Consider the following 17956-nt stretch of genomic DNA (forward strand, 5'->3'; position numbering starts at 1 on the left):
ATCAACATCAAATAATTTACAAAAAAGTGATTACCACACAGAAAACAGCAGTGTGTTGTATATATTTAGGCATAGTGCTTATGATTTAAAGTGTTTTGTGATTTTTGTTATTGTTTTTATTGTTATTGCTATTGAAAATGATTTGACTAGGTCTTCGGCTGTTAAACAAAATAGGAAGACACATTATCTGAAACAAAGTGTTTCTAGTGTATCTACAAAGCATTACCTAGAGGTGTACCTTCAGTATGTTAACAGTTATTCTTAAATTTAAAACAGAATTACTCCAAAAATTTCTTGACCTTACTTACTGCTTTTAGATTTTATCAGAACAATTATTTTTCACTGTTTCTTTCATTTATGCTGGCAGATTCACCCAGCGTAAATCCATTTATGTATTAGAATCCATCAGGAAAATTGATCTCTTTGTTTAAAACACACACAGGAATATACATATCCCTAATCTACTACAGTCTATACTTTAAAAACATATGGGAATGATTTGGGAATCATAAGGAACAATAGGATGCTGAGTTTTATCAAAGAAATTGAACAAACATTGAAAATACCTTTAACCTAACTCTAGCACATCGAAAGCTCCCCAGGAATATTCTTGTCCACTTCTGCCCAGTCTTTGAATGAGTGAAAGTCTCACCCTTCCATAAAGCTTCACCTACCACACCAGCATCTCTTTCCTGCCTGAATCTCCGTAGCACTTATCATTCGAGCCACATAATTTAGTGCTTAACGACTTACAGTCTTGTACTATTTGTTGTTCTTTCAAGTGGCTTAGTCTTGCCTCTCTAAATAGATTGCCTGGGCCTTAACAGTAGGGACAGTGGTTTATATTAATGTTTCATTCCTTTCGTCTTCTAAACCTTATCCGGCAGCATCTTTAGTAGGTCATTTTCAACCTGTGCAACAAGAGCCAAGGAATTGAAGAGAGTGGTGTGGGATTGGGAAGAAATCTCAGAGTTATTCTGAAACCCAAGAGTCCTTGTAAAACTGTCTGTGTGTGCATGTATGTACATGTGGCTGTATGTACACAAAAACAAATTAGAAAAAGAATTTTAAATTAGATATTATAGACTTTTTAACTTGTAGTGTGTTTGTGATATATTGTCACATGCAAAAAAAGGAAGTCATAGAATAATACGTAAAGTATAACTTTATTTTGGTGAATTTTTAAAAATTTGGTGTGAGCAAAGAATACAACAAGAAAAAACCCACACGGGACTGAATATCAATTACCTCAGAATGGTGAAACACCACTGTGTTGTGTTGTTTAGTTGGTAAAACTGTACGAATTGCTTTTATAATTTGAAAGACTTCCAAGAAAATGCTTAAAAATGAAAACTTCAAAGGAAATACCAAAGTGAAGTGAAGTGATAAATAAAATTACCAGGTTCTCTAAGAGGAAAGAAAATTAAATTTAAATTCAGCCTCTTTGCCTGGATAGATGGAGAAGCACTGGTACAGCAGAAAAGAACAGTAGCTAAGAAGTTCTATCTTCCAGCCGCAGGTCGACCACTTACCAGCACGAGGACCTTAGGCAAGTTCTCTAATGTCTGCATCTTTTTTCTCACTTTTATTGTGATAATTTTACTTGTCATACCGTCTCATAGATTTGCATCATTTGTGACTTTTAATTAACTAATCTAGGTGAAAGCCCCTTGCAAAGGATGATGTGTTATCTCTACCATGCTCTGTCACATCTGATATGGTTTAGTTGTTAGTTTTGAAAACCTGGCAATCTCTCTGGGAACCTGTGGGAATAGCAGCCCACAGCTACTTTATCAGAAGTGGTTGCAACTCCCAGGAGAGCTCCTGCTACCACAGAAGAGGAGCAAGTTTCTAGTCCATGGCAGTGATGGGAAGGGAGAGAAACATTGATTGCTAATATTATTTTTCATTGCTGCCTTTGGCAGTGATACTGTTGTATTACCTTTTTCCTAGGTTTGGGCTAATGTTGAGGGAACTCCTGATAACCAGTTTATCAGAGCCCTTTTACATTCAAAGATCAACATCTTAGTCATTTTATACACAATAACGAAAAATCCGTCTGAATCGGCAAAGCAACTTAGCCCTCATTTGGTACATGCTGCCAAACCAGTTGAAAGTTCACGATCCACTAAATGAGGACTCTGGAAATAGGGAAACAAATCTTTCTGAAATCTGTTGTCATAATATCACCACTCTGAAACTTATGATCGCTGCTTTTTCTGCTTTCAATCCAAGATAGCCTAAATTCCAACAGGCTTTAGAAAGCTTTCCATAATTTGGCCTTATCAAGTCTTATTCACTAATGCTTCTCAACTTCATGGCTCTTGGGATATCCTAACGAGTTTATTGAGCAACAGTTCATGAGAGGAACCAGAGGCGAGTATTTGTTAGATGAGGGTGTGAAACCACCTCTTTCTAGCTGCAGGAGGGAAAGGGCAGGCTGAGGCTAAGTGCGGGCTGGGAAGGTCGGGGTGCCCCATCATGGGCCAGAAGTCTCTGACAGTCAGAGGACACCAGGTGACTGAATTCTCCATAGGCATCAAAGATCTTTGGCTGGTGTTTTTGGTATCTATTGCTGCATAACAATTTACCCCAAAACTTAGTTGCTGAAAACAATAATAAACATGTATTGTCCTCAGATTCTATGGTTTAGAATTCAGGAGCTGCTTAGCTAGCTGGGTTGTTCTGGCCCAGGGTCTCATCAGGTTGCAGTTAAGATAGCAGCTACAGTCATCTAAAGATCTGACTGGCTCTGGAAGATCCAACCCCACTCACCACCCACTCACATTTCTGCCCCAGCCAACAGAAGAAATATACACACCCCAAACTGAACAACCTCTGCTGAGATCCTCTAGATTCACATGAACATCTTACTCTGTGTGTGTCCTCTTTCCTTTTCCTTGAATGTTTCACCTCCCATTTCCCCCATTTTATTCACATTTTGAAGAATTGTGTCTTTTAATAGCCTACTTTAAATATGGACTGAAACATACTGAATTTCTGTTCAAGGTCTATTTTGAAAACATGAATCACTTCAATAGAATCATGAAGATTCCAATTTCTCTTCATGTGTTTTCTTTTACCTATCTCCGAAAATATTCCTTTCTTAGGAAATATTTCTCCCCGCTCCCAAGATTGGGATTCCTAGCTTAGTTGTTAGATGCCATAATGAATTTGCATTCCTGTCACTTATTTTGGTTCTTTTTCTCTGCTTCTATATGTTTCCATTTTGTTTCTCAAAGAACAAACTGCTGCTTGTGTGACAGCAGATAAATTAGGATAAAAAAAATGCTTATTCCTCTTCTGATGTAGAGATGTCTATGGAAAAAAAAAAACCATAAAGGGCATTTATACAGAAGCTAACAGCTATTTTACAGAGTTAGAACTCCATTTAATAATAGTTAATGTTTATTAGGTGCTTATGTTCTAGGCACTGAGCTAAGTGCTGTGCATGGATTATCATGTTTAATCCTCTGTAAGATACTATCATTATCCTCATTTACAGACGAGGAAACTGAGGTGATAAGTAACCTGGCACATGTCACTCGCCTAGCAGTAGTGAAGCTCTGATTTAAATCCAGGCTGTCCTACTCTCGTGTCTGTACTTTTAATCACTATACTATTTCCCCTCCTTTTGAATGTCTACTATGTAGCAGGCATTATACTAAGTGCCATATATATATATATATATATATATATATATATATATATATATATACACACACACACAGACATATGTACAATCTCCATTGTTTAATCCTAATAACCTCCTACGATATAGATGCCATTACCACAATTTTAAAGATATTGAAAGAGAAATTCGGGAAGTTGAAGCAGCTCAGTATCACATAACTAGCCACAGATTCTATCCAGGGCTCCAACATCAGAGGGCTACAACTTAGCAGGAAACCGGGGAGAAACTGATTGCTCATGAGCCCAAGTGATTTTAGATTTGCAGAGAGGAAACCTGTGGTCTACTGAGCCCTGGGAAGACGATCTTCTTACTTCATTACGGCAGCTAACCACATTCAGCCCATCGCCTTCCCAGCTAAAGGCCACAAGAGGTGGCACATTTGTGAAAACAGGTGACAGCATGGCCACCACATCCTAGGTGTGAATGATTTGACAGCTGGGTCATGTGAGTCACGAGCCACTGGGATCACCTGGACCATATTAAACAAAATCATTGGGAACAGGGAATAATTAGAGAGGAAACGTTGGTTTGCCATCCACAGGTTCTTTGACTGGAAGATACTTTAATTTATTTACCTTAATTATTTATCTCATCACTGCTATGGAATACTTTTCAAAGTCTAAACCAAATTCAGCAAATTTGCATTTTACTGAGGGCTTAGATTCTGCAGTGAACCAGTAATTGAAAATCAAGTGTAATCAAAATTTCCCTTGCTCAGCCCTTAAACCATCCAGTATGGACATAGATCACCTTGGCTTTGGTTGAGCATTGGAGAAAGTGGTGTATTTGCATTCAGGTGCTGCATGGTGTGAAAAATACATATCTCTAAACCTAAGAGTCACACTCAATGCAACAAGATACTCAATACAAAACGCATTTAAACACTGATTCCTACTGAGGGAACAGATGATTCTTTCTCCATCTGATGCTCTTTTCTGGATAAAGGATCATTCATTCTCATTCTCGTTCTTGTTCTCTCTCTCTCTCTCTCTCTTCTCCATCTCCATCTCCCTCTTTCTATCTGTTCACAATAGTCGAACATTAGTAACTTGAATGTATATATATGTTATGTTACAGCACCACTGGGCTTTCCAAGATTGAAATGTAGCAAAATATATTTTATAAAGACTTTTAATGACTTTCTTGAAATATTTCAGCATTGGTTACCAAAGAGATATGTATAGGAAATGATAAACATTTATTATGATAATTTCTGCAGAGACAACAAAAACCACAGAATCAATACAAATGAACATGCTAAAGGACTTAGTGAATCATTTAAATTTGATTCATCCAACTTCTTTTTTTTTTGAGGACATATGAACTTTGCTAGCTCTTGGAAGAGTGGTAGGGAAGAATATAAAACTGTATTAGATACAACGTAATATTACACAAAAGCATGAGTTTAAAATTTAAAATCTATAGCCATTTCGATCTTACCATCCTAGGCTTATAATTTTGACTTTCTCCATCTCATGACTGGGTTCCATGGTTTATTTGTAAATTGATAGTCCAGATCACATGGGGAGAGAAATTATGTGTGAATCAAAGTGTGTTTCTTCTTTTCTTTTTAAGTATTTATGTCCCTTCTGGCATTCTCCTTTCTAGTTGTAGGCACTGCATTAGCAAGCCTAGATTTGTTTTCCAGTCAAGAACTACATACCAAAACACAAATACTTTGAGAATCTGCATCTTGGAAATTGACCGGTACTTAATTCTGGAGTTTATAGACAGGCTATATTAGGATTTTATTTGAAGTTGAAGGAGTGACTCAACAAAATTAACAGAAATATATTTTTAAAGCCACACCTGAAATCATGTCCATGTTTTCATAATGATACTGAGATTTTATTGGGTACTTTAACCACTACTGGAATATTCTGACATTTTACTATTTGATATGTATCAAAAGATATGACACACATGAAATGGATTATAAGCCTCACACTTTTCTGGCTCTACAGAGTTTTTTATTTTTAAAGTATCTAGTTATAGTCATTGACATAATAAAATGGAATTTTAGGATTTCCAATATAGGGAAGAGTGATATCTCACTACATCACTGGTCAGAACTTAGCATATTGATTGTTTTTTGATAATTCTGCAACTGGGACATCATAACTAGCACCCACCATCAGAATGTTGAAATAGGGCAGTAATTCTGGGCCAGGACTGCCTCACCATCCCTCCCCCTTTGTTTAGCACAGGCTTCTTTAGTTAGCAATGAGCACTTTCAATAGATCACAAATTAATCACAGCCATTAGTGCATTTTACAGAGGAGATTGTGTGGTTGCTCCTGCGAAATGTTCTGTTCCGCAGGATGATGAGTTAATTCATCTGGAACAACGTTAGTTCATCAAGGTTTGTGGTTTATATAAAGATCAAATTCCTGTAATTTTGTATGCCATCTGATTTAGTGTCCACTTAGTTTAGCAGTTAGACAGCCATTGGCAGGCACAACACAGGAATCCAATATCAAAAACTGGAGAAAAGGCCAGTTTAATTCTTAAATGTTTAATTCAGGCTTTGGTAGACTAAGATTAAATGACTGCTTTTCTTTCTCCTGGGGAAATATATATCTAGATAATGCCAAATCTTATTAAGGAGAGCCTAAATAATATAAAACATTGTGTGTAAATATGCCCATGGTAAAATCTGTGCTTTAGAAGGGCTTATAATGGAAGAGGATAGGAAGGTGTGGGTTGATGTTGAAAGGAAATTATACACATTTCTTTGGAAGGTTCTCATACCAGATACTCAAGTAAAATGACAACAGTTCACAGGCAAAGGATCAGTTGGAGAGAGTTTACTGATAACCTCCTTTCTTTGTGAGTTTGATAGACCTTCCAAATGCTTTCAAGCTGAATGAAAAATTGAGGCTTGATTTTGTCTCTTTTTATCCATCACTATTTTTTAGTAACATTTTTGGTCAAGAGTGAAAACAGTCAATTAATAGAAAAATATTTAGGGAATACTTCGCAATTTTTACTAGTATCAGCTTTGCTGAAACAGATGCAACATAATAAAAAGCTTTACTTCCAAAATTGTTCCCCTTAGGTGTTCAGTGGAAGGGGAAAGGGGCTTTCATACATGTTTAACTATCTTTATTGATGCTCTATTAAACAAGCCAAAATAGGTTTCTTCACCGAAGGACTTCTTAGACTTCTAGAGTCTTAGAGCATTTACCACATTGATGTTTATTGTGAAGGTCCAAGATGGAGCTATCTTTACCTCATTTGACCACGGAACACGTTTTCAGAGAATACCTGGTAACAAGTCACTGATGAGAAAATGCTGGTGTAAAGTGCATTTCTTGCCATCAAACAACTTATAGGTAGATCAGCAGATGACAGAAATATCCCAAATGACCCTAAATATGATGACTGACAAGTGAATGTTTTTAATAATGAGCACTGTAAGAATTTCAAGGAAAGGAGCCTGGAGGGCTGTGTATGAGCTTGATAAATAGAACTCTGACTTCTCCTCCTTGAGCTTCTGTTTCATCTCCTGAATGCTCTGAGTATCAGAGATAAGGAAAGCAAAGGGCCTGCGTGAACATAGTTAAAGGGCCAAGAGCTTCTACTCATCTCCCTAGTTAACCAGAACTTAAGATTTGTTTAGAGGGAAGAATCAGACCATGGGCCTGGAAAGATAAATTTGACCTCCACTTATAGAGAAGATTGCATTTTGAATTAGGAGCTTTATTTTCTAGCAAATTAGGAACAATTAGGGTTTTTATTAGTGTGTTTTTTCTTTTTTAGCTTTTGTTTTCAAGTAAAGCAAAACATTGTCATAACTTTGTTACTCAGGAAGACTAATTTTTCGTGTAAAGACGCCACAGAATTCAGGCCTAAAATGACAAGGGCCTGCATCAGGCCAGTGCTAGTGGGAAGGTGAGGGCCCTAAAGAAACAACGTAATAGCCAATGACTGCTCACTGGGGATAAAGAAAAGGGAGGCATCCCAGATATTGTCCAGGGTTGGTACCCAGGTAAAGGGCCAACTCAGATAGTTGGTATAGAAACACAAGTATGGGTGCATTGGGGGAGCAATAAAGTGCTACTCCTGGGAAGCAGCAGTGGTAGAAATTTCTATCTCTAGATTCCCTAAAAGAGAATTACCAGTGCATCAATTGATTCCCATGGGGGAACAGTGGTAAATAGTCCAGTTTCCTTAGATATTAAATATAACAATTCCTGATACAGTTGGCCATAATTAATTGATTCTTGCAGTGCAGTTCAAAGGTAGTTTAGCCTATTCTGAAAAGATGCTATTCAAGATGTGAATATGAATCAAACTTGATTCCATCCTTAAGAATTTTACAGCAACCCTTTAAGGAGGACCACTGACAATTTTAATAATGCATACTGAAGAGCATTACAGATACAACTGTAACGTAAGGTAGAACTGACTATCAACCAGGAGATGATTTGGGATAAAAGGTGAAAAGGTCAAACCTGGTAGTTAGGGAATCAGTGGTCATAGAAAAAGAGGTGGCTTTGAAGGATAGATAAGATTTCATCCAAGATAATGAAGGCAAAATAAATTATAGGCTGAGGAACAATAATGATTAAAATTATAATTATATTAGCAATACCAATAATAATAATAGCTATTTTTTCATTGACCATATGCTAGGTGTCATGCATGATTCTAAGTAATTTACATACATTACCTCATTTCATTTTCAATAAATACAATGAGTTTATACTGAATTGTTAGGAAACTGGAACCCATTGAAGAATTTTGACCAGGGGAGTGAGTAACAGCTGATGCTTGGGAAGATTAACAGTGTTGAGCATAAACTAGTGGGTGGGTGAGTGGTGGTCAGAATAGGAAGTCATTGCGATAATTCAGACTAGAGGTAAAGCATCCAAGCTAAGTATCCAAACTACATAGGACTGAAAATCAAGGAAGGACCCAATACGTTTTTTTCAACAAACCCCTACTGAATACCTATTCTATGTCTGACGTTATGTTAGGATCTGGGCAATAGAGGCAAATGAGAGAAACCCAATTCCTACACTACTGGCACTTAAAGTTCACCAGAGGACGTTGCAGAGAATACATTTCTGGACCTTGATAACGAATATTGACCGAAAACTAGTCTGGATGTGTGTGTGTGTGTGTGTGTGTGTGTGTGTACATGGCCTCCTACCCCAGTTTTTAGGGCTCTTGGATCTCAGTGGTATTTCACCTCTGTCTCAGAATTCTCCTGCTTACTGATTGGCAGAGAACACAGTGGGTGGGACAGAGCAAACTCAGCTGCAAGCCAGGCAAAGACGGACATCTTCAGGGATAGCACAGCTTGAGAGAAAAAAAACATTTTTCTTAAAATTCTTCTCTTCCATAGGTCAGGGTAAGGATGAGGGCAACTGACACTGGAATGGAAGAAAGAGGATAGAAAAATACTTATACTTTGCTGTTCCCTAAAGTACAAACCAGACTATCTTCCTCATTGTGTGTGTATGTAAGTCTAGTCTAACCCATTACACAAACACAAAAACTCTGAAACTTAGTGTTTTGACCTGTTCCCACGAACTCAGAGCAGTTCACACTCATATTACCCAATTTATTTTCCCAACACTCCTATTAGGCTGATATTGTGAAACTTTCATAGAAAGCGACACAAAGGTTAAGTGACTTACCCAAAGGCAAACAGGTAGGAGAAGAGATGGGAGCAGAGAAAGGTCTTCCAACTCACTTCTTCCACAAGATTATAAGTCTAAAAGCATTCTGAAATGGTGTTCCTAAAGCCTCAGGAAAGAAGCTGACTGTGGATTTATTACATAATGTGCTAAATGCTGTCTTGAAAAATTGACTTAATTTAAATTGATAAAATAATAAAAAAATTAATTCCTAGCAGTTGAGGTTAATTCCTAAAGCCTTAATTTAGGACCTTAATTCTTTGATCTAAAGTTAGGAAGAATGAGAGATTTGGCTTTTTGGGACAACTTATAATCAAGATCCAAGTTATCTTTTATAAAATAAAGATTATAGTAATTTTTGTTCAGTGATCTGAAAATGCTTATTGTCTGAACAACCAGGTTGATGTGTTATGTGTTTTTTTATGAATATTTATCTCAGTTTTGTGGATATTTATTTCCTCATCATTTTTTTCTTGAATGTATCTTTTAAGGCATATGCATCATTGTATTAAACATCTATACTTTCGAGGGATAAGAAAAAGAAAAATAATGATATTTTGACCCTTTTTCTCTACCAAATTTTACTACAACATATTTTATTAAAGTTTTTATTTTATCACAGTGTATTCATTTAAACTTGGTATAAATTTTTTGTTGTTGTTGTGCTTTAGCCACAAAATAACCACTCAGCATAATGGCTTAGGACTGAAATACATCAAAATAGCCCAACAAAAAATATTTTAAATATGGCAGCCTTAATTGGAGTTTTGGAAATAAATCTTTGAGTATAATAATTTATTCACTAGGGCTGTTGTCTCAGCAAAGTATTTCATCTTAGTTTCCAAAGAGCTGCTATATTACTAAATATATTTAAAGTCGAAGCAAAAAAAAAACAACAACAAAAGGATCACGTTTATTCTGGGCAAATATACTATAAAATACTCATCTGTTAAGAGAGTCATCCGCATTTTTTAAAAAAGATCAGATAGGTGATTATGTTTGTGTAGTTAATTAATAAAAAGGGAAGTAGGTAATGATTCACTAGGGAAACTTTTCTATCACAGTATCTGTTAGGAGGGATCCCATGCTGGAGGGACAATAATGGGGTGCTAATTCTGAACGCACACAGGGCTGTCCTACAAAGACATCGAGATTTGTAGGAAATCAACCCTCCAGCAGTCCTGGCAAGCCAGACTGACCCCAGCAAATGAAAATAATCAAAAGTAATTAGAAGCGTGCTGGACTACTCCTCGGAGAGCCGGGCGGGAGAGTAAACATGCCTGAATCCTCGAGCCACTGGGAAGGCCCATGTCTGAGCTGTTAGGTGCCCTGACCTTGTCCACATAAAGATGTGATTTATGAAGTGCAGGGCACAGCAGCAGGGCTTCTGTCTTCTCCTGGAGAACCAAATTACTGAGGTGGAGATTAACATGCTTTCAGTCGGGCCCATTTCCAGACCAAGGGAAATTTTTTATTTACATTTTTTTTTACCTTTAATTTCCTCTTTTCTTTCTTTTTTTTTTTTTTTAACAGTTCCCCCACCCCCATAGAGTTAAAAAAAAAAAAAAAAAAGACAAAGTCCATCAAAAGAGACCAGAAATATCTCTCCTGAGCAGTGGTAATAATATATGTTGGTGACCGGACATCCAGAGCGCTTTTTATTTGTAAACTCTTATTGTGCGTGACCGTTTTTTTTGCTGGGTCTACCTACCCAACATGACAGGATTCGTCTTTAAGTTTAGGGAGCCAAGCTTGTGGAAGACTCCCCTGACTAAAACATATAAATTAAAATTAAACAAAATATTACCTTTGATTCCATGGCTTCCCAATCTAGTTTATCTTGCCTAAACGTGATTCTTCATTCCAAGGCTTACCTATTAAGTAAAAAGATTTGAGAGAAGAAATTGTAGGTGGTCAAGAATTTGGAGGGAAGGAAAGAGGAGAGACAAATTGGAGTTTCTGTATTGGGAGAAATATTTATATGCGAATCAGTGGGAAATCTCTTGAGTCCTAAAGACGTACTTATATTTTTTTCTTAGCTTTGTATCAGTTAAGTTAGGTAAGATTTTACAAAATCCGATTCTGATGTGGAAAAGGAGGCATTGATTTTCTTTTTAAACACACATCAATATCCATACATGAAGCTAATTTAATTAGCAAGCAGTTATTGTTCAGCCAAATGTCAATTTCTCAGATTATTTCATGCTTCTTGACGTGAGCTGTATGCAACAGGATTTAACAGGATCTCCATGAATGAAACTGAACTTGAGAAATATAAAAATGCACTTGTATGTTCTTGAAAAACTACAAAAAACAAAACAAACAAACGAACAAAAAAAACCCACCAAAAAACCAAAAAAAAAAAACCAAAACAAACACAGCGTTAAAACAAAAATGTCAGGCTTGGAGCTCAGTGTATATTTAGCGTCCTCAAGAAACCCAAATCTACAGAATTAAGGGAACTCTATTTAGGCTGAGGTTATAAAGTGCCTTCCTCTATAAACTAAAAACATAATGTCAGGGTGAATGGGAACATACTTTATTAACTTTATGGTATTGAAAACTGCCAGCAAGTTGTCTTGTTTTTAAATATTGTCCTCTGTAGAGTGTTACAGGGTTGTTTGTCCACAGGAAGCCTATTAAAAGTGGACAGTGCAGTCATTTCATCTGGCTTTGGCTGGACTGCTTTTCTTTCCTTTAATGATGTGCTGGAATGTACCATGCCCATAGGGTCTCCATTAGCAGAACTTTTACTTCTGGGACAACCATGAAGTTTAAGGCTTAAAAGAAGCATCAGCTTACAGTCTTGTGGGAATCACTTGAATACTGGAGTACTAACTTCTTACTGCTTTAACTAGTATATTGACTTATTTTAAATAAACAGTTACACAATGAAGGCAAAGCCAGTGGCCTTATTGGAAATCTTTGAGCCTTTTAAAGATTCTGCAATCCACGCAGATGGGGGAGGAAGGAAGGGGCCTGAGGAGGGTTTATGCCCTTTTCAGACCAGGAAGAAAACACATTAACCTCTCCCACCCCAGCCCTGCCATCAGCCAAAGGGGGATCTTTACAGCTCCCAGAAAATCTATCAAGTCACACTCAAACCTCATATTTTCCAATGCCTTTTTCCTGGTAAACAACAATTAACAGAACAGGGCAGAAAAAACGATCATTCCTTCCGGAAAAATGTTTTTAAAGTATGATTCTTTTTAAAAAACATCGCCACCAAATCACTCTATGTTCTGCTTTTAAACTGTACATTTGTTTTTGTATGTTCTCCTATTCCGTTCCCTTAATACTTAGATCATCTGTGCTGATACATGTTTGCAAATTAAAGCTGGTTTGAGATTATAGTAAAACCATTATTTTTAATAGCCCATTTCAAGGGCAGCGCTAAACACTGCAGAACACGCATGTTACTGATTACTGCTGAGCAGACAGCAGCTTTTGCAGACTAATTTGTAACTGGGAACTACTGTAAACAGATTTCACCAGAAATCCCAAGGAATAAAGGGAATTGGTGGTGGTATTTGTCTCCTTGTATTTGTTTATTGTTTTAGAAACCTCCTGATGTTGAGCCAGTTAACCGGGGAGCAAAGCAAGCCCCCATGCAAGAACCTTTTCCTCCAGCCCTCCGGCTCCTCTTCCGTGTCACTTTTGATCAGGGGAGGCAGGTCAGGGTCTTGTCCTAAAGGGTTATTATTGAAATAGCCAGAGGCTCCTTTCTTGAGAATCAAGGCCCTTCTAGCTACTCTGGGATTTCAGGACCCCATTTTTAAACTTCAGGTTGTGTCGTCAGGAAAAAGCGAGGTGATTGCCTTTCCGTGAAGTTATCAAGAGGGGAGGGGCGGGGGTGGGGGAACGAGAGGGAGAGGAGAGAGAGAGAGAAGAAATACTGAGATCTGATGTTTGCCGAGGTCCTTTAGTCTTTCTCACAAGTTATTCAGTGGAGAACCAGACTGAGGAGGATGATATTAATAAAATAATAATGATAAGGCTAAATAATCCCCTATCTCTCTAGATGAATCTTCCAAGGACTTAGGAAGAAAGTGTTAACTCTTTTGGCTCTATCTGAGGAAGAGAATTTCATGCGTAGCAATAGCCTTAGCTCAGGTCCGTGTCTGCGGGTCTGGACTGCAGGGTGCACCCATCCGGGCTTGAGGCTCCGGAAGGCGCAGGATCGCGCGGGAGGCGGAGGGCAGAGCTCGGCTGCCGGCACCCGGCGGGCGGCAACGGGTTCACCTGGGTGGCTGGAGCCGCCAGCGCCGCTACTTAATTCGGGGCGCAACGCCATCTACCGGCCTCCTGACGCACCTGCAAGTGCCCAGACCTTGAAAGTCGCCCCGCCTCCCCCACCCGAACCCAATATAAGGGAAAAAACTCCGAGGCCCTTTCCACGAATCCTAATTTAGCCAGGACCTGCCACTGATTCCATACGAACTTTTGTTTATCCACCGACGTTTCCTCCTTTTCAGAGCAGCTTTGTAAAGGGCAAGGAGGTGGGGGCCAGAGACTAGGGCGGGGGATTGGGGCGTTGAGCTCTCAGACCCCCTGATCAGGCCGCACTGTCTGAAGCAATCGGTTCCCCAGATTACTTGTATTTAACACACAATGCATCATAAAACAAATCCCTCATCCTGACAGGAAGAAAATAGAACAGCTCATAGCTCGAGCCGGTCTAATTTATGGCTAAATTAAAAAAAAAAAAAAAGTGTCGGGGGAGCTCCTACAATGGGCAAGTTGAGGAAGGGCAGGAAATCAATGGCAGCAGCAAGTCCGGAGTTCTTAAAGGTTCTCAAGCGCCGAACTCTATGGGAATATCTGACCGGGTTTTAGGTTATTTACAAAGGATTTTTCCTGTCCTACCTACCATTGCTGTGCGATTTTCCAGCAAACAATGGCCATTATCTGAAATAACAGTTCAATGTCACAGATAACAGGCCACCAAAACGAATTAGTCACCACCTCTTGTCATTTTCTCCCCCCCCATCCCTCCCTTTTGTTACTATTTTTGTTTTTAAATCAGCATTTTGGGGAAATACAGATCTACTAGATTTACACGTCTATTTGCACTTGGAGAAAACAAAAAGGGACTTGTACCGTCTCCGTTTGCAGATGAAGTTTAACATAAACGCGCTTTCCATCCCGTCTCTCTCTACCCCTCCCCCTCAAGTGTCCCTTGACTCGCTTACTTTGCTTAACTTTCCATTGTTGAGCTGAGAAGTTGGATTTTGTCCATTTGTTTTTATGAATGGAGTTTTGTGATAAAAAAGCGTTTATTTCCATTTAACCGATGGATTTTACTAAAATTTCCAAGCTTGACTGGAGTAAATCCGTAGACACTTTTATTTTGCCACGCATTCCCTATATTCTTTCTTCCAATGTTGTTTCTGGAATGTGTTGATAAAAGCTGACCATATATATTAGAAAATTATTAATCACCATATAGTACTGATTCCCCCAAAACAACACTTATGATGTTAAAAGTTAAAAAATAATCTGAGTTATCAATTCCACTTTGGGGCATTCATGATGTTTTAGTTAATGTATCAGAGAATATAGCAAAAACTCACCAGACAATCGTCAACCTCTCTAAGCTCCTAATACGCTATTTGGGCAGGTTATATGCAAATAATGTTTCAGATTTTTTAATTCCTTCTTCTAAGAAAAATATGATTTAAAAAGTAGCATGCTCTTCTGCTGACCTAACTATGATAATGGAGGGAAAAATCAGAGTACGAATTTCAATAAAAATAATAAATACTTAACAGAAAACTGGAAATCTCCTTTTCAACTTTTTAGGCTACTGTTTTCGGAGAATTTCTAAAGTAATTATGGTTAGCGTGAGCCAGCGTCTCTTCACCCTAAACCTCCACCTCACCCCCTCCAGCGCCTCACCCCCAGCCTCGTGCACACACCCTCACACCCCGAAAGCCCTTCTCCACCCCATTACTCCCATCCCCCAACACACACACACACATACACACACACACTTACACTTGTGCTTTCAGGACACCGAAACAGAGGATATTTCCCTGGGGAAAGAAATCCTGCCTGGCGAGATCTCCCCATTGGTTGTTTACCCAGAGAAATCTACATGTTTAAGGGGGATGGTGCATCCGTAATCAGTCTGTCCCTATAGGACTGAGTCTTGGCGACCTTTTTGTGACCTCTCTCGCCAGAGGAGGCTGCTGTCACTTTAAAAATTTACTGAAAGAGGAGCCTGTCTGGCTTCCGATCACTCTGGGCGGCGGGAGATAGCTCCCTTTCTCCCTCGCCCCGGGTTCTTTCTGGATGGCCGAGCAGATCCTCTTTAAAGAGACAGTTCATGAAATAGAAACCCGGCGGCTGAGCTAGGAGTTGCGAAAGGGGACGATCCCGTGAGGGTCTAGGACCGGGGAAGGCGCAGCGGAGGATCAGAAAGGGGGCTAGAGCTCCCCTCGCCTCCCCAGGCCCCCCACCTTTTCAAACTCTCCTCCTCCTGCCTGTATCTCCCCCCCCCACCCCCCCACCCCCACCTCGGAACTGGGAGAGAGAAGTGGAAGAAGTTTTAGTGGGTTTCAGATAACTTTCATTACACATCGGGCTGATAAGAGCAAGAGAAAGTGAGAAAAGAGGGAGGTGATGTGAACCAGAAGGAATAGCTCGGAACTCATTTAGGAAGGGGGAAAAAAGCCAAAACACACCAAACTCGGGTCACCCAGACGAGAGGAGACTTCATTTCTGGTCTTAAAAATACACTGTTGGCGGACAATAAATCTGAAACGCGTGGTCCTGGCGAGCAGATCCTAGAGACGGACAAAGTTATCAGAGACCATTCGGAAATCGAGACGCGAGGCTTTTTTTTTTTTTTTTTTTTTTTTTAAACATCTCGAAATGTGGCTCGGGATCGTATGAAAGGATTTTCGTGCAGGAAACCTGGGGGCTGCTGATTATTTTATTTTGTTTGTTTTAATTCTTCTGTGATTGCCTTTTATTGCTGAGTTGAGGCCATAGAAATCTTAAGGTAAGACAACTCACTCTAAAAAAAGAAGTCCTGGCGATGTGCATAGTTTGTTTCTTGGGACAGTTTCCTGCCTTGGCACCCCTTCTCCGGGGCGCCCCCCGCCCCCCCAGCCTTCTTTTCCTACTTGCCCGCAGTCTCGCGGAGCCCTGTGCTTATCTACGTTGCCGGGACTGGCGATTTCCTTGTTCCTCCTGTGCAACGGTGCGGTCTGGACGCGTCTCCGGGGTGGGTCGTCCGGCCTTCGGTGGGTCTCTCTGCCGGCTGTCGGCCTCCTTTCCTTGCGCTCTTCTCCTCCTTCCCCTCCCTCCGTGGGTCTGTCCGTCGGTATCAGGGACTCAGAAGGTGGGGCTGCCAAAATCTGAATTCCTGGCACCGGCCACGCGACTTTGGAGCCGCTTTCGGCCGAGTTCCACCTTGCCAAGTAACAGCTTTGCTGTCCAACATCGTGTGCTGCTTCGCGAGAAAGTCACATTCGGACCCTTTGGCTAGATTGTGGGGATTTTTTTTTTTTCCTTTCGCTGTTGGATTTTTGAAAGGGCCTTTCTCTAAAGTCCACCTAAAGGGAATTTTTTTTTTAAGCTATCTTTGGAACTTGACAGCTTTTAAAAACACAGGAGTGTGTTCGATGAAATGACGGAAGATGTGCTGTTACTTTATTTTATTCGAGATTTCCGAGACGATTAAGACATTTGGGAGACAAATGCAGTTGTATTAACAAATCAGAAGCGAATAATTCACCCGGGGGGGGGGAAGGTTTCTGGAGAAAGTTAAGCTTTTGTCTTGGCGCAAGAATACGGAGAGTAAGAAAGTTAATACGTTGGTGAAATATTTGAATAATCATATTACATGTATGTAAAAAGACATTCTTTGGAAATGAACCTGTTTTTAAATTAATTTCACTGTTGACAGTGGCAATGGCAATAATGTTAACACGGAGTAAAATTACACCTAGAATTTTTATGTGCAGTATATGCAGTACTTACCCTGCCCTTGCAAAAAGGGAATGCTAGAAAGCTAAGGGGATAAATGATTTTTGACTTTTTGAAATTAACAAGTTTCCCACGTCTTTCTGCAAATATGAAATGGAATTGGTGTTGCATTTCACTGCCTTCACCCTGTTTCCTTCATTAAATATTTCTCTAGTGTGTCAGTAGAACTACCTTTTTTGGGGGGGAGGGGGGCTAGTCAAGAAAACAAACAACAAATATTAACCAGAAATCAAATAAACCAAAAAACAAAGCAACAATCCCAACCTTTTACTGTTTTAAAGTGTGTATTGCTGTTATTGTTTATGCACCTTCCAGACATGTGAGGAGGGGGGATATCTCAAGTTGCCATCTAAGCTGCTCAGCATTGAAAGTTGAAGAAAACAACTTAAAGTTTGTAATTTTATAAATGAGGAATTGTTGAAATCTGTTCTTCTCACTAGAGAGGGTATTTAATATAGACTTTCTGTTGTTGGTGGTGCGAAGAGGCCTCCTTGAAAAAGACTTGATTTGTGTGTGTGTGTGTGTGTGTGTGTGTGTGTGGCAATTATTATTCCTATCTTATGTTTCAATTTTTCTTTTAAAAATTGTGGGACTACTTATTGCCCTTTAATTGCCTGAT

General features: G+C 39.2%; 1 protein-coding gene and 1 long non-coding RNA gene across 12 annotated transcripts in view; one reads left to right on the plus strand and one right to left on the minus strand.

Moving 5' to 3' along the window:
* The window catches only part of LOC309629797, a 41438-nt gene extending 26025 nt beyond the window's left edge, over window positions 1–15413 (minus strand). Inside the window, exons 1-2 of the long non-coding RNA XR_014245219.1 lie at window positions 15340–15413; window positions 11150–11216 (exon numbers count right to left, since the gene is read on the minus strand). This is a non-coding gene — a long non-coding RNA (uncharacterized lncRNA). The remainder of the gene's footprint in view (window positions 1–11149; window positions 11217–15339) is intronic.
* MECOM (MDS1 and EVI1 complex locus) overlaps window positions 1–17956 on the plus strand; it is a 286040-nt gene that overhangs the window by 206997 nt on the left and 61087 nt on the right. The window contains exon 1 of one of the 11 annotated variants that reach the window (XM_082393890.1): window positions 16217–16348. The exons of 9 other annotated variants lie outside the window; for them this stretch is intronic. The gene's annotated coding sequence lies outside the window, so the exon portion shown is untranslated. Of the gene's footprint in view, window positions 1–16216; window positions 16349–16454; window positions 16593–17956 lie in introns of those variants that run through there. One more of the 11 variants, XM_082393893.1, reaches the window with a different exon arrangement.

The sequence above is a fragment of the Balaenoptera borealis genome (genome assembly GCF_965194805.1).
Source record: "Balaenoptera borealis genome assembly, chromosome: 5".
NCBI classification, from domain to species: Eukaryota; Metazoa; Chordata; class Mammalia; order Artiodactyla; family Balaenopteridae; genus Balaenoptera; species Balaenoptera borealis.